This window comes from Engystomops pustulosus, chromosome 9 (assembly GCF_040894005.1).
Source record: "Engystomops pustulosus chromosome 9, aEngPut4.maternal, whole genome shotgun sequence".
NCBI lineage: Eukaryota > Metazoa > Chordata > Amphibia > Anura > Leptodactylidae > Engystomops > Engystomops pustulosus.
The window spans coordinates 15,532,204-15,553,736 of record NC_092419.1 but is presented as its reverse complement, the minus strand read 5'-3'; the positions used below and the strand labels follow the sequence as shown (position 1 = coordinate 15,553,736).

The 21,533-nt window shown below is 46.7% G+C and overlaps 1 long non-coding RNA gene across 1 annotated transcript in view; it reads right to left on the bottom strand.

The window, feature by feature from the left end:
- The window catches only part of LOC140078083 (uncharacterized), a 932,690-nt gene that overhangs the window by 114,788 nt on the left and 796,369 nt on the right, over positions 1–21,533 (bottom strand). The gene's annotated exons all lie outside the window — the stretch shown is intronic.

Genomic DNA, 21,533 nt, shown 5'->3' with positions numbered 1-21,533 from the left:
GCACTCAATCTATTCCATTTTTCTGGAGGGCCACCTACCTGCTCCTCTGGTTTGAAAAGTTTTTTGGACTGCCACATACAGGCACTCAATCTATTCCATTTTTCTGGAGGGCCACCTACCTGCTCCTCTGGTTTGAAAACTTTTTTGGACTGCCACATACAGGCACTATCCAAATTGAATTGTCTCCATAGCAGCCTCCACACGTTGTCTCCATTGCTACCTCCAAAAGTCGTCCATATAGCTGCCTCCATACATCGTCCCTTTATCAAACGAGGTGTGTCAGGCCGAAATTTGGGTTGTTTTCATGGATTCCACATCAAAGTTGTTAACTTTGTCGCCACCCTGCTGTGTTATCCACAAAATATACTGGCAAACTTTTACCATTTACGGATATTATTTCAGCGCTTCTTGCGCTTCTGTTTACATTCCCCTCACCCGCCATATCCTAAACTTATAAGAACGCTACTACACTTGATCTTATACAAAAGGTTCTTAGAAGTGCTGTTTGGGGAGTAGCCTAGAGACAGGGGCTTGGATTGGCGAAAGCTCGCCTGGCAGCGGAGCGCCAGCTCCATGCCAAGATCCAACTAACATAGTTTTAACTGCAGCACCTTTAATCTACTACTAGTTCACTGCCTCCATACATGGTCCCCTTATCAAACGAGCTGTGTCAGGCAGAATTTTGGATTGTTTTCATGGCTTCCATGTTAACTTTGTCGCCACCCTGCTGTGTAATCCACAAAATATACTGGCAAACTTTTATCATGTACCGATATTATTTGAGCGCTTCTTGCTCACCTCCTTTGGTTCCTCTCTGCCACCCATTGGTTTGAAGCCTGAGTCCATTTAGGGTATGTCGCCATGCCACTCTCTAGCCTGCCGCTGCTGCCGCTGCCTCTGCATGCCGTCCCCTATAGTGTCAGGGTCAATTATTGGATGTTTTAGATGCTATCTAGCTTCATTCTGTCACTCTGTCATGGCCATGCTGTTGCCCATAATTTTGGCATAATGGTGCATTTAAGCAGCCTCAGAGGCATCCATGCATGCTGCCCCTGCTGTTTCCTGTCCATTTCCGTGGTGTTTCCATCCTTTTCTGAGGTTCCCAGGTGTTTGGCCAAGCTTCCCTGTGCAGAGCCTTGGTCCCCTTAAAAAATGCTCGAGTCTCCCATTGACTTCAATGGGGCTCGTTACTCGAAACGAGCACTCGAGCATCGGGAAATGTTCGGTTCGAGTAACGAGCACCCGAGCATTTTAGTGCTCGCTCATCTCTAGTTATAAATAATGTGACATGAATAAGCACAGAACTGTATTCTACTAAAAAGCTGTGATGTGCAAATAGTATCCATACACTGATCGTGCCTAAGTAATGAAAGTAATGCAATGAGATAACCAGAAAAGAATATCCCGGTGGATTCATGACGTTCTGCCAATTATCATCCACAAGCGTCAATACGAATGGATATAAACCGTGTCAGACTGCGGTTCCTTGGACACACCTGTCAATATTACTCTAGGGGGCACACTTCACCATCCCCTAGTACATAGACATAAGAGGAACTTTTGGTTCTCCGGGGGAGCCTGTCCAATACTGGATGAAGGAAAGGATTCACAACGTGTTTCTGGGGCTCCCTTCCTCGGGTACAATGAAAGCACAACGGATGACACATCATTTGTTCAGAGGCTTCATGTATGAGCCAGCAGTATGGACAATGTGACATTTATCTATGTATATCATAGTACACAAGCCACTGGAGAAACATATGACATAGACATCCGGGGGAAGCAGACTGCTCAAGCAACACCATGGCAGCTCTTTCTAGTTATGACACTTAAACAAATATGTCACATAACAAATACAATCTGTATGTAGCGGGTTAACCCCTTATATGGACAGGGACATCACCAGCGTCCTCCCTCCTGCCAAACCAATGAATACAATTGGCACATTTTACCCCAATAAACTATGATGATTCTCTGGCAAACAATGAAGTTCCGGAGCATTTTGCACACAAATAATAGAAGCTTGTATGGATTTGTTCGTCTATTGGAGACAATACAACAATTTGTAAATCTCGAGCCTATGTTTTTCTATGGACTTAAATTTGCAACAAATCTCCTCTTGTGATTATTTAGGGAAGTCTTTCATGAGTGTAAGGAGGAGAGGATTCTCTGGACCACCGCAGGACCGGAGTCTAAGTGGCACGTGGTCCTCAACGGGGCCCTCCGCAAGGCGGGATGGACTTGCTGCGGGAGGGGACCACCAGGTCTTTCCACAGATGTGACTAGCCCGCGGTGGCAGCCGAGGCCGAAGTACCTTAACAGAAAACAGTCTCGTGGTTGGGTGCAGGCACAGGGTCAGGGCAGGCTGCAGAGATGCAGGGTCAAGACCAATCCGGGGTCAGCAACGGGAGGTCCAGGCAGATGGGAACGGGAAAACAGGCACACGGGACACAAGAACACAGCAACGCGGGAACACAGCAACACAGAGGGACTCTGGTAACACGGGAACGCGGAGGGACTCTGGTAACACGGGAACGCGGAGGAACTCTGGTAACACGGGAACGCGGAGGGACTCTGGTAACACGGGAACGCGGAGGGACTCTGGTAACATGGGAACGCGGAGGGACTCTGGTAACACGGGAACGCGGAGGGACTCTGGTAACACGGGAACGCGGAGGGACTCTGGTAACATGGGAACGCGGAGGGACTCTGGTAACACGGGAACGCGGAGGGACTCTGGTAACACGGGAACGCGGAGGGACTCTGGTAACACGGGAACGCGGAGGGACTCTGGTAACACGGGAACGCGGAGGGACTCTGGTAACACGGGAACGCGGAGGGACTTTGGTAACACGGGAACGCGGAGGGACTCTGGTAACACGGGAACGCGGAGGGACTCTGGTAACACGGGAACGCGGAGGGACTCTGGTAACACGGGAACGCGGAGGGACTCTGGTAACACAGGAACGTGGAGGGACTTTGGTAACACAGGAACGCGGAGGGACTTTGGTAACACAGGAACGTGGAGGGACTTTGGTAACACAGGAACGTGGAGGGACTCTGGTAACACAGGAATCAGGAACGCAGGAATATTGCTTGGAAGCTTTTCCTAAGGCTGTGAGGCACAAAGATCCGGCAGGGCTTGCAGGAAGAGGAAGGGTTAAATAGATCACCTGAAAATGGCCAGTGGCAATTAGTGGCGTGCTGGCCCTTTAAATCTCCTGAAGGCAGAGCGCACCCTAGGTATCGAGAACGCGCTGGTGGGGTGACCCGTGACCCCATGGGTTACGGGACCACCTGTGACAATGGGTCATTGGGCCAGACTGTGTTAATGTTGATTATACAGCTAATTAAAAAAGTTAAAGGGATTTTCTCATTTCGGCAAATTAATGTTATTGTTTGTATGATGAAAAATAATACAATTTTCCTATATACTTTCTGTATCAGTTTCTTGTGGTTTTCTAGATCTCTGCTTGCTGTCATTCTATAGAAAGCTTCATTGCTTACTTCCAGGGGACAGAATCTGACCATGGTCACACAGGTGCACGGCTCGTTATATAACACGGCTCTGATTACTCTCTGTGATACTAATGGGCCGTGCACCTGTGTGACCACGGTCAGATTTCTCTCCACTGGAAGTAAACCTAGAAGCTTTCTATGCAATGACAGCAAGCAGAGATCTAGAAAACGGTGAGAAATTGATACAGAAAGTGTGTTGTAAAGTTGTATAACTTTTCATTATTCTAACAATATACATTACTTATGGAAATGGGAAGACCCCTTTAATACTCATTATGATGCCACCGTGTTATGTCTCCTGTTGGACAAGACAGCAGGACTAGGATGCAAACCTTGCCAACTCCTGGGCAGCAACATGGCTTTATTTAGTAGTTCATAGACTCCTGAATCGTCATTTGCTGAAGACAAACAAAAACTACATTGAATTGAAAGATATTTATTTATCTCATCTGATATTATGTGATATTATTATAATCTTTACATCTTTCGCGGTTTACGCTTTCTTCTGTATTGTCCGTCTTCCCGGTACACGCCTTCTTCTATTATTTAAAAAAAAAACATACAATTTTAAGAATTCATATATCAGTAAAATAAATGAAAGAAATATATTTGGAGTATTGATGCCACATAAAGGTTCCCTCTAGAATGAACACTGTCCTGTAGATTATTCACTGAATATATCTGTAGTGAGTGGCTTCAGTGTTCTCGGGGCCCTTTTGTATAGCAGGGTACAACATAGAATGGTGGAACAATTAGGGGGGGGGGGGTGGCCTTTTTTGGTGGAGCTACAGAGGGGATGTCTTCTAAATTAAGGGACACGTGCAAGTTATTTTTTTAATCAAGGGCAACAGATTTGAAACTAATCTAAACCTGATATAGAAGCAAAGAAAGTACAAACCTCAAGGAGACATCACATGTGAGTTACTAAGATTAAGGGGAACCTGTCATCAGAAATTTACCTAATAAACCACCACCAGTATATTGTCGTAGCTGAACACCTTCCAGATCGTGTTTCTTTCATGGCCCAGTACGGTGGCATCATCCAGAAAATCTACTTCTAAGTGAGATGTAAATCGGTTTTATAAAATCAAGGAAGCAGAGATTTTAATACTGAAGTCAAGCTCTCTTTTTCTCAGAAAGCCCCCGTTACAGCAATTAATGGTCCTGCATCCAAAGATATCACTAACTAGAAGTACTGAAGTCCGATGTGTTATATCAATCACAGAGGAGGAGGCGTTCAGAGCTCCCTATCTTGACTTCAGTGTTAAACTCTCCGCCTTCTTGACTTTATACAATCAATTTACTTCTCACTTCAGAGTTGATTCTCTGGATAATACACTGGGACATGACAGAAACAAAAGCTAGAAGGTGTTACGCTGCTTGACAATATACTGGCAGTGGTTTATTAGGCCAGGTGCTGATTCCCAGGTTCCCTTTAAAGGTTTAGTAGAATGATGACTACATCTGATCAGTTCTTATCATCACTCTATGTTCAGTAGGATCCACATACTTCTCCCTAGTCTGGTCTTACATTGAAATTGCACAACATGTGAAGTCCATAAGGGAAGCACTGACCACTCAATTCCCCTCTGATTTTGTCCTAACTCTATACTGAGTTTGATTCTGGTCCTGTATTTGTAAATTGGTTCTCATGCTGCATCTACAGAATGGGCTCACTATTATGTAGATATTGTCCTGGCTATGATAGGCAGGACCATTATAAGTTCAATACACAGTATTCATAGGTTACAGAAGTCTTGCAGTGAGAGCCAGATGCCTAATTACCTTTAAACCTGCAATTAAAGGGAACCTATCACCAGGGACCTCATTTTCACTAAAGACAGGTTGCAGAAGCCCATGACACCCGCAGTGCAAATCTGCCTCTCTGCCTTTATAAGCATTTCCATTACAATATAATTGTAAATCCACGGGTAGTCCCAGGGGCTGGGCTGTGGTTTGGATGCATTTCAAAAAACATGAGCCTTTTCTGTGTTACTCCCTCCTCAGATCTTAGCCCCCCCAACTTTGTGCTCCTGTACAGCTCCACCTCCTGCTCCTTCTCAGAGGTCACAGCCTGGTGAGCTGATATCAGTGGGGGAGGGACAAGCTCTACAGGAGCACAAATATGGAGGCAGCGTGCAGCTCAGACAAGTCACATATAGGGGCACTGTCACGGTTACACCCGCGATCCTAGGTAAGGATTGAGGGTGTACCTGTGCCTGCTGCCGCGGCCCCCGCTTCCCCAGCTCTCACTTACCTCTCCTGGTTCCGGCCTGCACTCTTACTCCCAGCGTGTAGGCCGCATGCTTCTTCCATGCAGTCGCGTGCTCCTGCCACTAGAGGGGGCGCGCGCGGACTTCTCCCAGCCTTAAAGGGCCAGCGTCCTCCTTATTGGCTCTGGCATTCCTGGCTATAGCCTGGCGACTCCCAGCATCCCCTGCCGGATCTTCATGTCCTGTTACTGAAGAGTAAGCCCTCTGTATTCCCGAGCGTTTCCAGACGCCTCTGTGGATTCTGTGATTCCCGTGTTCCGTGGTGTTCCCATGTTCCTGGTTTCCTGTGTTCCCTTGTTCCGTGGTATCCTATAGTGGTCCTGTTATCCTGTGGCGATCCTGTTGTCCTGTGGCAGTCCTCTTGTCCTGTGGCTGTCCTGTTGTCCTGTGGCGGTCCTGATATCCTGCGGCAGTCCTGGTGTCCTGTGGCAGTCCTGGTGTCCTGTGGCAGTCCTGGTGTCCTGTAGCGCTCCGGTATTCCAGCAGCCATCCGAGGTCCTGCCTGCCATCCGAGGTCCTGCCTGCCATCATTGGTCCCCGTGTCCCTACTTTGGCTGCCACCATGGGCCTAGTCGCACCCACGGAGCGACTTGGTGACTCCCGCCGCAGCAAGACCATCCCGCTTTGCGGCGGGCTCTGGCGAAGACCAGGAGATCACTTAGACTCCGCTCCCGGGTGCGACTAAGTTTGTTATCTCCAGCGGTGGTCCAGGGAGTCCACTGTTTATCCCCGAGATTGTGACAGTAAGATCCGGCCATGGACTCCGCCAAGGTCCTGTATCCTGCAAAAGCCATGGACTGTGTCGAGGATCCGTACCTGTTACTGGGTGACCTCCCTAGCACCATCACCCGGCAGTCCCAAGAGATTGCTGCCCAAAAGGAACTCTTGGACAAACTCGCTGCCACTCTTCGGATGATTGCCTCCCAGCAGCAGGCTCCCACGACTCCTCCTGTTGCTGAACCTGAAAATTTTTTGCCGGACAAATTTGATGGCGACCCCAAATTGTGCCGGAGATTTATTTCCCAGTGCTCGCAGCACCTTGAACTGTTATCCTCCCAGTACCCCACCGAGCGCTTTAAGGTGGCGTTCATTTACTGTCTCCTCTCTGAAGAGGCCCTGGCATGGGCTACCCCTCTATTGGATAGTGGTGACCCGGACATGGTCTCCCATACTAAGTTCCTGGCAAAAATCCGGTCCAGGTTTGAATCACCTCAAGTTCGGCTACCTCGCCTGTCCAACTTGGTCCCGGTGTCCCCAGTGTCTCCACTGCCGCCCAGAGCTGCTCCAGTCACTCCGCAGCTTCCCAGAGCTGCTTCAGCGGCGTCCAAGCCCCTGCAGCTTCCCAGAGCTTCTCCAGCGGTGCCTGCCATCCGAGGTCCTGCCTGCCATCCGAGGTCCTGCCTGCCATCCATGGTCCTGCCTTCCGTGGTCCCCGTGTCCCTACCTTGGCTGCCACCGCGGGCCTAGTCGCACCCGCTGAGCGACCTGGTGACTCCCGCCACAGCGGCGGGCTCTGGCGAAGACCAGGAGATCACTTAGACTCCGCTCCCGTGTGCGACTAAGGTTGTTATCTCCCGCGGTGGTCCAGGGAGTCCACTGTTTATCCTCCGAGATTGTGACAGGCACATTTACTTACCCAGTCCTGTCGCGACCTCGACAAGGATTTGGGTCTGCCGCGATTCACTAAGCTCGTTACTGCATCCATCGATTCGGCACTGAGGTCCACCGGAGTTCACCTGCTTCTTCCTGGTGCATGTGAGTGCTTAATCTTGCGACACACTTCCTTTTTTAAATTCCGCGGATTGTCCGAATCCGTCAGGTTGTCCGTCAGCCCACCCCTCGATTTCTGTTGCGCGCAAGGCGGCGCTGATGCGCCAAAATCCGCTCGCGTGTGCCAAAAACCCGGGCAATTTGGCGCAAAACGGAAAACGCATCCGAAGGACCCTTAGTAAGTGAGCCCCATTGTTTTTTGAAATGCATCCAAATCAAAACCCAGCCCCTGGGACTACCCCAGGATTTTGTCCCTTAACCCTTTCAGACCCGTCACTCATGTGACAGCTGGGTGTATAGAGCAGGTGGCAGTGCTGGCTCCTATATTTACTACATACCGCTCCTACAACGCTATAGAACAAGCCGCTTCATCCTTCTCCCTAGGGTCACTGGCTGCCCCTGATAACCGGACACCCAGTCCTGCACCCGCGATTAGCATGGAAGCAGAAGGAACTTCAGCAACGTGGAAAGACCAGAACTACCTGACTACTTTTCTTCAAGTTAAATGCGGAATGTGTAACAGAACCTGCACAACACTGGTGTGAACTGAGTCGTAGTGTTATTAGAAAAGACACGTTTTTGTAATAAGGATAATTCTCACCTTTTAACATGTCTATATATTCCTTACTGTACATCTTTGTCTGGTCAAATGTTTCAGCAGCTATGATATAAAGTAGAAACCATGATAAAGCATTTAGACTCCGGTTACAGTATTTAATGTATTTTTTTTTATTAGAAACATCTTAAAAATTTAGCTTTTAGTGTCATTAAGTGGAGGCTTGTTGAATATATGCACCGCTCAATGGGAAGCATCGGTATAACACCTTATAGGAGGATGTGGCTGCACACAAGACAAAGACCTTTTTTTGCAGTTTTTGTATTGGGACTCATTGGGGCACATTTACTTACCCGGCCCATTCGCGATCCAGCGGCGCGTTCTCTGCGGTGGATTCGGGTCCGGCCGGGATTTATGAAGGTAGTTCCTCCGACGTCCACCAGGTGGCGCTGCTGCGCTGAAAAGCATCTCAACGCGCCGGAATGCACCGAGCTGGACCAAGTGAAGGTAAGCGCTTCCCAAGCGACACATTTTCCGTTTTTAAATGCGGCGGTTTTTCTGAATACGTCGGGTTTTCGTTTGGCCACGCCCCCCCGATTTCCGTCGCGCGCATTCCGGTGCGCCACAATCCGGTCGCGTGCGCCAAAATCCCGGGGCAATTCAGGTACAATCGGCGCAAATCGGAAATATTCGGGTAACACGTCGGGAAAACGCGAATCGGGCCCTTAGTAAATGACCCCCATTATGTTTCGGTATAAAGATGTAGCAGAAATGACTTGGGAAATTCATTGTAACATTGCAAGATTTTATCTACTCCTCTACAGGAGCCTAAATGTAAACAAATCACAGGTGGTCACTGACTTAAGGACACCTGACTTACAGAAGACCCCTAGTTACAGAGGGACCTCTCTGACCACTGTGACGTCTGGTGAAGTCTCTGGAGGCGTAACTTTAGTCCCAGACTACAATGATCAGCTGTAATGGAGCTTTTCTGATAATCCTTGTTCCCATGACAGAATACATTTTTGAAAATCCAACTCACTGGGACAACAATGTTTTTTACAATTCTAAAATATACCTGTTATAATTCAACTTAAGTACAAGAACCTATCTTGTATGTAACCTGGGGACTGCCAGTATTGTGCCAGTAAATGCATATATATAACTAACTGATCCAACCCACTGGGGTCTAGCCTTTATCAGTGGCTGGAGGAAGCCTGGGCGCTGAATACCTGGGTGACTGGCTAGTGTGGCCTAGCGCACAGCGATGGTCATGGTGCTTGGTATCAGGAGCAGAGGCCTTGTCCGCAGCCTGGCAGGTCTCCAGCAGGTGGTGTGTTCCAGAAAATGGAGGGAGAGGCTGAAAGTGTAGGTTTCTCCCTGGGGCAACCCTGATGTGTGGATAGGGATCCCTGGTGATGGAGGATGGGACGCCCTTGGTAGTATACAGCCTGATCCAGGGATCACTCAGAGGCACATTGGTAAAGCATAACTTACAGTCATTTATTGGAAACCTGGCAATGGCCACAACAGCAGCAAACTTCAGCTGGGTAGAGCTGGCTAATTGGATGTTAGGTCCTCAGGAAGAGACTGGATAAACAGCTTGAGGCTGGGGTAGGAGAGTTGGCAGCTTCAGCAGCAGAGTTAGAGCAGATTCCTAGTGGTGCAGTTCTGCTTTGGGTCTGGTCTCCTGGCAGGCCGATTATTAAGGAGTCCTCTGCTGTGCCTCAGCACTCTCTGCGCTCTCCCTGGAGAGACCTCAGGGGAAAGGGACCAGAACCTTCCACACCCTTGGGGAGTGTCCAGCTCAGCCCATCCAACCAGCTCTCTCCTTGCATTACAAGTACAACACATCTGTCTGGTCAACACTACTTTACAGGCAGAGAGTTAAAGTTGCATTACCACTATCCCACACTGGGGGTCCTCAGTGAGTTGATCACTCTCACAGAGAGGGACCTTTTGCATGGCAGGGGATTTGAGTTTCGCAACACCTGATTAACCCTTGCGTTGGCAGGGGTGTTGCACTGACATTACCCGAATTAAATTTCCCCCAGGTTAGACCTGGCGGACATTTCAGATGCAGTCTATAGTAAATATGGCGAGCCAGGGCATACATGTGGAGGCTTAAAATGGGGAAAAGTAGCAGACGAGGCATTGTTTTAGCAGTTATCAGAAATGTATCATTAAACCCAGAGATGGTTAATATGGCTTATTAATTATGGATTAATATTTGTTACCTGCAATTGCCTCCTCTTTCTTTTCCTCTTTCTTTTCCTCTTTCTTTTCCTCTTTCTTTTCCTCTTTCTTTTCCTCTTTCTTTTCCTTTTCCTCTTCCTCTTCCCCAGTCACATCACAATGAAATTTATAGCTAAATTTGTAAAAACAGACATAAAATTGTTACAATCAATCACTAAAATAGATGACAATTTTCACTTCTACCAGGCAATAGACAGACTCAAAAAACAAACTTATGTAAGAATACAGATGCAAGGGGTTAAAGTTCTGACTGTGTAGTGCGATGAGGTAAATATTGTGAAATAACATTGTATTCGGTTCTTTCACATTGGCGTTGGCGCTCAGCTTCAGTTGCGCATATGTTGCGTTTTATCTCTGTTGTGTCTCTGTTTTTCTTCCATTTTGTCTCCATATCCGCAAAATAACAAGGAAGGTTTAACATTGCTTTGAAAACATCACACTTAGTTTCTTAGCCTTATCATTGAAAAGAAAAGCATGTTTCATCCGTTTTTTTTGTAGACAAATAGGGGGTCATTTACTTACCTGGTCCTGTCGCGATCCAGCGGCGCGTTCTCCGTCGAGGATTCGGGTCTTCCGGCGATTCACTAAGGTAATGCGCCCAATGTCCACCAGGTGTCGCTGCTGCTCCGAGGTCCACCGGAGTTCACCATCCTATCCTGGGTGCAGGTAAGCGACACATTTTTTTTTTTTAATTCCGCAGTTTTTCCGAATCCATCGGGTTTTCTGACGGCCAAGCCCACGATTTACGTTGCATGCATGCCGGCGCCGATGTGCCACAATCCGATCGCGTGCGCCAAAAACCCGGGGCAATTCAGGGAAACGCGGCGCAAATCGGTAATATTCGGGAAACCCGACGAAAAATAGCGATTTGGGCCCTTAGTAAATGACCCCCATAGACTTCTGTTGCTTTCCGTGATACACATCCATGAAAAATATTAAGGCAAGTTTCATGATTTTTTGTTTTCTGAATGCATATCTATATAAAAGGAATCTGGATTCCCCCGATGGTCTGAGCTATTTTGTTGTACACGGATTACTATGAGCTGGAGAGGCTCTGAATGTTACACCCCTGTACACACTTAGGATTTGAATATGGAGCTTTTTCTTTTTATGTCAAAATTTCCTTCTTTCCCTTTCCACATACAAAGGGTTAAGTGAAAATAAAAGCCAAAGGAAAAACACCCATAGCAACCAATGGCTTTGATGCATCCGTGGAAATCACTGAACCACAGACGTACAAAACCACGCCAATGTGAAAGAGCCCTTCACAACAGGGAAAATATTTCATTCTGAATAATTTTGTAGATCAATGTCCCATGAAAAACATTTACTAGCCAGAACAGAAATTGTAATGTGTAATTCTGGTGTAATAATGTATTTTATCAAATGTAACGTAATCGAGATGGAAACTCACCAATAGTACAAGGCAGCAGCGAGCACAGCGATCAGGAAGGCACCATAAAGGCTCAGGGCTGTATAAGTAAGAACTGGTAATAAAGACACAAATAATCATCACATAAATCATATGACAATAAAACCAGCAGAAATATGGTGCCCGATGTTGGGTATAAAAGATGTTCTAGCAGATGTAGGACCTGGATCAGACAGAACTGGCCTGATAGAAGAGTATACACATAGACACAGACTGCAGATTGTGAATGCAAATACATGAATAAATGTCATTAGTTTATATGAACACAATGATCGCCATGTGCTGGCTTAGGTCATTGACCTCTGACAAGAATAGACATTGTACAACTTTGTGAATGACGGCTGTAGCTGGACTCTGCAGGACTCATCCCCCTCACTAAAGACTATCTTTATATTTACACATTGTAGCTTTATCATCAGCTTTATGTAAAGGACGTATGTGGCGTCATGTGTTCTCTTATGTCATCAGTCACCTGTGTCTGTGTCTCTACAAGTGTCACCTGTGTCTCTACAAGTGACACCTGTGTCTCTACAAGTGACACCTGTGTCTCTACAAGTGTCACCTGTGTCTCTACAAGTGTCACCTGTGTCTCTACAAGTGTCACCTGTGTCTGTATCTCTACAAGTGTCACCTGTGTCTGTGTCTCTACAAGTGACACCTGTGTCTCTACAAGTGTCACCTGTGTCTCTACAAGTGACACCTGTGTCTCTACAAGTGACACCTGTGTCTCTACAAGTGTCACCTGTGTCTCTACAAGTGTCACCTGTGTCTCTACAAGTGTCACCTGTGTCTGTATCTCTACAAGTGTCACCTGTGTCTCTACAAGTGTCACCTGTGTCTCTGTCTCTACAAGTGTCACCTGTGTCTCTACAAGTGTCACCTGTGTCTGTATCTCTACAAGTGTCACCTGTGTCTCTACAAGTGTCACCTGTGTCTGTATCTCTACAAGTGTCACCTGTGTCTCTACAAGTGTCCCCTGTGTCTGTATCTCTACAAGTGTCACCTGTGTCTCTACAAGTGTCACCTGTGTCTCTACAAGTGTCACCTGTGTCTCTACAAGTGTCACCTGTGTCTCTACAAGTGTCACCTGTGTCTGTATCTCTACAAGTGTCACCTGTGTCTCTACAAGTGTCACCTGTGTCTGTGTCTCTACAAGTGTCACCTGTGTCTCTACAAGTGTCACCTGTGTCTCTACAAGTGTCACCTGTGTCTCTGTCTCTACAAGTGTCACCTGTGTCTGTGTCTCTACAAGTGTCACCTGTGTCTGTGTCTCTATAAGTGTCACCTGTGTCTCTACAAGCGTCACCTGTGTCTGTATCTCTACAAGTGTCACCTGTGTCTGTATCTCTACAAGTGTCACCTGTATCTCTGTCTCTACAAGTGTCACCTGTGTCTCTGTCTCTACAAGTGTCACCTGTGTCTGTGTCTCTACAAGTGTCACCTGTGTCTCTACAAGTGTCACCTGTGTCTGTATCTCTACAAGTGTCACCTGTGTCTCTACAAGTGTCACCTGTGTCTCTACAAGTGTCACCTGTGTCTGTCTCTACAAGTGTCACCTGTGTCTGTGGACCACCACCACCACCACCGAGAGGGGGTGTGTGACTGTTCTCTCTGTGGGGGTCATTTACTAAAGGCCAGAGCACATTTTTCCGGCGGTTTACCCGAATTTTTCCGTTTCGCGCCGATTTTTCCCTGAAATGCCCCGGGGTTTTGGCGCATGCGATCGTATTGTGGCGCGCAGATGTGCATGCGACGGAAATCGGGGGCGTGGCCGTACGAAAACCCGACGGATTCGGAAAAACCGCCGCATTTAAAAAAAAATAAGTGTCATTGGACATGCACTTACCTTCACCTGGCCCAGCTTGGTGAACTTCAGTGCGTTCCGATGGACTTCAGCGCAGCCGCGACACCTGGTGGACGTCGGAGGAACTACCTTAGTGCATCGCCGGAAGACCCGAATCCTCCACACAGAAAGCGCCGCAGGATTACGAATGGACCGGGTAAGTAAATCTGCCCCTGTATGTCTGTCAGTCTGTCTCAGTCACACACAGATATCTGGTGTTAGCCATTACAGAGACAATATATCTCACTACTTACTTATATCCGCACGGGTTGTTGGTCTTTGAGAGCTGGTCGGGAGTTTTACTGTCCACAAACAAGGAAAAAATAATAAGTCACATATTTTATACTTGGCAGAGGCTTTATACTCCAGTATGGAGGTCATACCATAAAGCACAGGTGTCCCTTATATAGATGTAATACCATTAGAAACGTCCCTTACTCTAGTAGTAGAGACAATGGGGAGGATTTATCAAACTGTTTAGGACAGAATTCTGACATAGTTTGTGCCAAAAAAGGTCTAAAACACATCTGGCTCACATTTATAGAAAAAAAAGTTCTGGGGCTTGGCCTTTGGAAAAAGTGTGTAGCATTGGTAAAAGTGGCAGGGCCGTTTCCAGATCGTAAAAAACGTGTGCGTTTTTGACAGGTTTCACCAATTATCTTAATTCAAACTGGTCAAAAACGCGTCCGTTTTTAACAATCTAAAAACGGCCTAAAAACGCCATGTGTGTCACCACCCTTAGGCCGCATTCACACGAAAGTATGAAAACGACCATAAATATGTATATACACGGGTAGCACAAGGCCCCATTCATTTCAATGGACAATACGGCCACCCATTTACATGGCTGTAACGAGTCGTATAGAAATATAGAGCATGTCCTATTTTATCATGTATTTCCCTTCCATATAGAAATCTATGGGAATGTATAAAATACAGGTTGCATACAGCTGCAGTATATAGGTGCAATATTCAGAACCAATGGGAGTGGGAGGTGTATTCGCCAGCCAATAGTCCATCATTTGCCAGCCCACCGAGTTTTATATGTACGGATACGGTGACATACGTGCACATACGGTTGAAAATTGTCACATATATACAGATTCATACAGCGCGGAAATACAGGACTGGAGAAATGATACATTTGTGTGAATGCCGCCGTACTTTGAGGCACTTTTTTATAAACCTGCCCCAATGTGTGTATTGGGTTATCTAAAAGTCCATAATTGGAAATGCAAATGATATTCCTAACATTTGAGGCAATTCTTACGTCTTTGCATTACAGCGATAACGCACAATGTCCCATCATTTGACCGTCTATATAAAATTCGGCCAATCCTCGACCATTTTGGCACAAAGTTTTTTCGAGGCATACACCCCTTTACAAAACATCTGTGTAGACGAGTCACTGGGACATTTCAAAGGCAGGTTAAAATCCCACCAGTACCTGCCCAGCCAGAGGGCAAGGTATGGAATCCAAATGTACACGTTGTGTGAGAGAACCACAGGGTGCACCCACAGGATTAGGGTTTATGAATGAGCCCTCCAGAACGCCCCCCCCTGTCCTAGGAGTTACTAGGAAGCTTGTGTGGGATCTGGTGCACCCGCTTCTACATAAAGGTTCCCACTTGTACGTGGATAACTTTTATACCAGCGTTCCACTTTTCCAATCCTTTAGCTCCGGAGGTATTGTAGTGTGCGGCTCTGTACACAAAAACCAGAGAGGCCTCCCGGGAGCCCTTGTTAGAAAGAGGTCGCACTAACAATTTACAGAAGAGTAATAATACTCCTCTTACTGTTTTTGGGAAGTATTTTTAGCCGAGGAGTATTACCTTATATACTCAAGTATAAGCCTAGTTTTTCAGCACAAAAAATGTGCTGAAAAACCCAAACTCGGCTTATACTCGAGTCAAAAAAATAAATATATCTAAACTCACCTTTCCGGCGACCCCTGTATATCTTCTGTGCGATCTGTCCGGCAGCGGCAGCAGGCTATATACACTGGGGCAGGGTCTGGCAGGCTATATACACTGGGGCAGGGTCTGGCAGGCTATATACACTGGGGCAGGGGCTGGCTGGCTATATACACTGGAGCAGGGGCTGGCTGGCTATATACTGGGGAGGCTGTGACCAATACATTTCCCACCCTCGGCTTATACTCGAGTCAAAAAAATTAATATATCTAAACTCACCTTTCCGGCGACCCCTGTATATCTTCTGTGCGATCTGTCCGGCAGCGGCGGCAGGCTATATACACTGGGGCAGGGGCTGGCTGGCTATATACACTGGGGCAGGGGCTGGCTGGCTATATACACTGGAGCTGGGGCTGGCTGGCTATATACTGGGGAGGCTGTGACCAATACATTTCCCACCCTCGGCTTATACTCGGGTCAATAGGTTTTCCCAGTATTTTGTGGTAAAATTAGGGGCCTCGGCTTATACTCGGGTCGGCTTATACTCGAGTATATACAGTACATTTTTTTGTAATACAAATATTTTACTCCTAGCTGTATATAATGTCAACAGCGTGCTCGCCCCGCACGCACACTCACTGCATACAGCACATTCGCCACGCACACTCACTGCATACAGCACACTCACTGCATACAGCACACTCACTGCATACAGCACACTCACTGCATACAGCACACTCGCCCCGAACGCACTCACTGCATACAGCACATTCGCCCCGCACGCACACTCACTGCATACAGCACATTCGCCCCGCACGCACACTCACTGAATACAGCACATTCGCCCCGCACGCACACTCACTGAATACAGCACATTCGCCCCGCACGCACACTCACTGCATACAGCACACTCACTGCATACAGCACACTCGCCCCGAACGCACTCACTGCATACAGCACATTCGCCCCGCACGCACATTCACTGCATACAGCACATTCGCCCCGCACGCACACTCACTGAATACAGCACATTCGCCCCGCACGCACACTAACTGAATACAGCACATTCGCCCCGCACGCACACTCACTGAATACAGCACATTCGCCCCGCATGCACACTCACTGCATACAGCACATTCGCCCCGAACGCACTCACTGCATACAGCACATTCGCCTCGCACGCACACTCACTGCATACAGCACACTCGCCCCGCATGCACACTCACTGCATACAGCACATTCGCCCCGAACGCACTCACTGCATATAGCACACTCGCCCCGAACGCAGACTCACTGCATACAGCACACTCGCCCCGAACGCACTCACTGCATACAGCACATTCGCCTCGCACGCACACTCACTGAATACAGCACACTCGCCCCGAACGCACACTCACTGCATACAGCACACTCGCCCCGAACGCACTCACTGCATACAGCACATTCGCCCCGCACGCACACTCACTGAATACAGCACACTCGCCCCGCACGCACACTCACTGCATACAGCACATTCGCCCCGCACGCACACTCACTGAATACAGCACATTCGCCCCGCACGCACACTCACTGTATACAGCACATTCGCCCCGCATGCACACTCACTGCATACAGCACACTCGCTCTGCACGCACACTCACTGCACCCACACCAGGCACACTCACTGCACCCACAGCAGGCACACACACTGCACCCACAGTAGGCACACCCACTGCACCCACAGCAGGCACACCCACTGCACCCACAGCAGGCACAGTGACTGCACCCACACTGACTGCACCCACATACACCGCACACTGACTGCACCCACATACACCGCACACTGACTGCACCCACACCCACAGCAGGCACACCCACTGCACCCACAGCAGGCACACCCCCTGCACCCACAGCACGCACACTCACTGCACCCACAGCACGCACACTGACTGCACCCACAACAGGCACACTCATTGCATACACAGCACACTCGCCCTGCACGCATACAGCATGCACACTGACTACACCTACTGTGACCTGTGACCTGCTGAGCGGTCCTGCACACTATAGGGAATAATTGCCAAGCGTAACTTTATGCATGGCAATTATTTTGGGGGGTAAGGGTGAAGACACACATGGCGTTTTTAGGCCGTTTTTGGGCCGTTTTCAGATCGTTTAAAAACGCATGCGTTTTTAAAAACGCATGCGCTTTTTAACGCATGCGTTTTTAACTATGTGAAAACGCACTAACTAAAAACGGCCCAAAAACGCCATGTGTGTCTTCACCCTAAGGGCGGCTCTTCATGCTATGACGCTGGTGAGGCGTTAATGCGACCTCTGGAAAGGAGGACATGAAGGCACACAGCAATCAGAACATTTCTTGGATTCTGACCTGCGTCGCTTTATACGGTTATAACTTTTGAACACTGTAACTTATCAAAGCGATTCTGAGATTATTTATTCCCCACATGTTGTACAAAATGTTGGATGATAAGTTTTGCGTTTATTTAAAAAAATTATGAATTTTTTGAAAAATTTCCCACTTTCGAAATCATTGCGTTTTCAGGCAGATGATTTACCAGCTAAATAAGTTTCTGAATAACATTTCCCATTTGTCTACTTTACATAATTTCTGAAATGTCTGGATAATTTATTTGGACGTCACGCGGCTTACAAATCCAATATCGATTTCCCGTATTTTCAGAATTTACTATTTTGCAGATTATACTGTTTTGTATGAAATTTTACATATTTAACCTCAAACCCCCCCATATAACCAACCGATTTTCAAATCTGCCCTAAAACTATCGGAAACAGCTTTTAGGTCAATTGTTAACCCCTTGAGATCTTCATAGTAATTGAATCAAAATGGAGTTGAAATTTAGAGGGGTCAAATTTTGTCAGTTATACGTTTATTTAGCCCTAAAATTTACACATTTCCAAAAGATAAAAAGAGAAAACCCACCATAAAGTTTGTTCTACAATTTCTCCAGAGTAGAGAGACCCCCCACATGTGGCCGTGACTTGTGTTATGGGTGCACAGCGAGGCTCAGAAGGGAAGGAGCGCCCTGCAGCTGCCAGGATTTTAGTTTTCTCGTTGCCCCCTTTTGTAGGCTATAAAATTTTTGCTTTTTCATTGTTGGGGTCATGTGACGGCATTTTTTTTGCAGGATGAGAAGCTTTTTCCAGTGTTACCATTTTGGGGTTGGTATCTCCTATTATTGAAAATTTAGGAACAATTTTTTTGGGCAGGAGTAAAAAAGCATCAATTCTGTCCTGGATTTTTGACTTTTTTTTTTTGGTGTTCACCGTATAGCCCAATAATCCTGTTATCTTTATTCTATAGGTAAATACGATTACGGGGATAACAGATATGAATATTTTTTCTTACGTTTTACTAAATTTGTCAAATAAAACCCTAATGTGGGACAAATCTATCATTTGTGCATCGCCGTCTTCCAAGTGGCAGAACATGTTTAATTTTTTGGCTATGGAGCTGATTGATGGCTTGTTTTTTGCGGGACATGTTGTACTTTGCACCAGTCACATTCTGGAGTACATGTGTTTTTTTTGATCACTTTTTATTGCATTTTTTGTGGAATTGAATAGGTAAAAATCATAACTTTTGGAGGGTTTTTAACGGTTTTCATTATACGGGTTCAATAATTATTTCCTTTTGTTACGGATGCGGCGATACTATTGTTAGGGAGATTGTGCTGGTCTCGGACGCCATGTTACATACTTAGCATTCCAGTTCATAAAACTTTTTCTATGAAAACTAAAGTTAGGGTGGTGAAAGGAAAACGAAGGAAAAAAGGTCGGGAATCCGGCAGCCATACAAGAATGTCCAAGGGTAAACGACTTCTTAAAAAAGTATTCCAAAAAGGTTTATTTCAACAAAGTTAAAAACATCACTAGCCAACATGCTAGGATATGGACACAGAGGCAGGCAGACAAAAGAAACACAGCACAGTGTGGTGGAGGTAACGCGTTTCGGACTTTGTAAGCGTCTTAGTCCTTAATCATACCTGTCAAACTTCTAATCCCTGCCGGAGTTAAGTAGAGAAACTAATGGGTGTGTGAACGTATCTTCCGGTGTGGGGAAAGAAACCACACCCCCCTACGGGTGGTGGCACACATGGCGTCCGGGCTGCAATTGCAGACCAAGCCGCACCCATTGGGGCGTGCCCCGGCCAGATCGCATCGGCATTTCTATGGAAACACCTGCGATCGGGAACGAGCTGCTGGTGTTTTGCCTTAATTTAATGCAAAACACCGGCGGCTCGTTCCCGATTGCAGTCGTTTCCATAGAAACGCTGATGCAATCGGGCCACGGCCGGCCCCGGTGGGTGCAGTTTTATCTGTGTTTCCAAGCGCAGCCAAAAGCGCCCTCAGGGTGAAGACACACATGGCGTTTTTGGGCCGTTTTTACTAAGTGCGTTTTCAGATCGTTAAAAACGCATTCGTTTTTTAAAAACGCATGCGTTTTTTTAAAACGCCTGCGTTTTTGTCCGTTTTTCATTGCGCAATTTCGGAAAAACGGACAAAAACGCATGCGTTTTTAAAAAACGGATGCGTTTTTAAAAAACGGATGCGTTTTTTAACGCATGCGTTTTTAACGATCTGAAAACGCACTTAGTAAAAACGGCCCAAAAACGCCATGTGTGTCTTCACCCTTAGGATTCTCTATAAAGTGTCTCAGTGTCAAAATAAACAGTTTTTGTCTTGGGCTAAACTTCCGTACGGACAGTCTGTCTTTCCTGTGTTACCTAATGCATTCCAGCGCTGGAAAACAAAGACTCGGAAATCACTTTGTAAAGTGGCCGGGGGCGGCTGAAAGCCTCGTGTATCCAAAGACCCTGATGCTCATCTCTCACACTATATATGTGGGGTTTTGGGGTTTGTGTTCTGATTTAGACATTTTTTTTGCATTATATGTCTCTTTATATGTTATGGGGCTTATTGGCATTTTTATTGATTATTTTTTATTGAATAACATTTTTATTTTTTTACTATTTCCACCATGGGACAAGAACAAGCAATCATCTGATAATACCCTGATATAATGATGTATTGCAGGGTATGAGCAGCGGCAGTCTATGCACATGTCACAGACGCCATCTTTGAGGGCGCGTTCACACGTTGCGTTTTGACCTGCGTTTTCATTGCGTTTAAAATGCATATACAACAGCTGAGGAGAGGTGATTTGCCTAATTACATCACTGTTAACATTTCCGTTTACAAAACGCATCGTAAACGCGATGTTAACACATGTGTTAACAACGCGTTAACGTATGCGTTTTGTTAACACATGCGTTAACATTGCGTTTACAAACGTAAACGGTAATGTAATTAGGCAAATTACCTCTCATCAGCTGTTGTATATGCGTTTTAAACGCAATGAAAACGCAACCGAAACGCAACATGTGAACGCGCCCTCAGGCACTGATGATCGTACCCCAGGGCTGCCATAGCAACGCTCAGCGCCCCCTCCCCCCCACCAAAAACCACACGGGGGCAGGACACGATCGTGCTTTCCTCACTTTGTGCTTTCCTCACAAATCAGCTTAGCTTGTATTTGTGTTACATTCACCGCCACTTTCTGTGAGGCCACGTTCACACGTTGCGCTTCAAAACGCATTACAACTGCTGAGATGAGGTGATTTGCCTGATTACATTTCTGTTCTGTACAAAGCGTATTGTAAACGCGATGTTAACGCATGTGTTAACAATGCGTTACCACATGTATTAACATTGTGTTAACAAATGTAAACAGTAATGTAATCAGGCAAATCACCTCTCCTCAGCTGTTGTAACGCGTATCAAACGCAGGACAAAACGCAACGTGTGAACGCGCCCTGACAGAAACAATTGCCAGATTGTCATACTGTCTGAGTTACCTCATGCAAGATTAGTGAAAATTATAAATGTCAATCACCTCCAGGTTTAGCAGCTCTAGTGCCTCTCATCTCTACCTGACACTGGGTGGCTA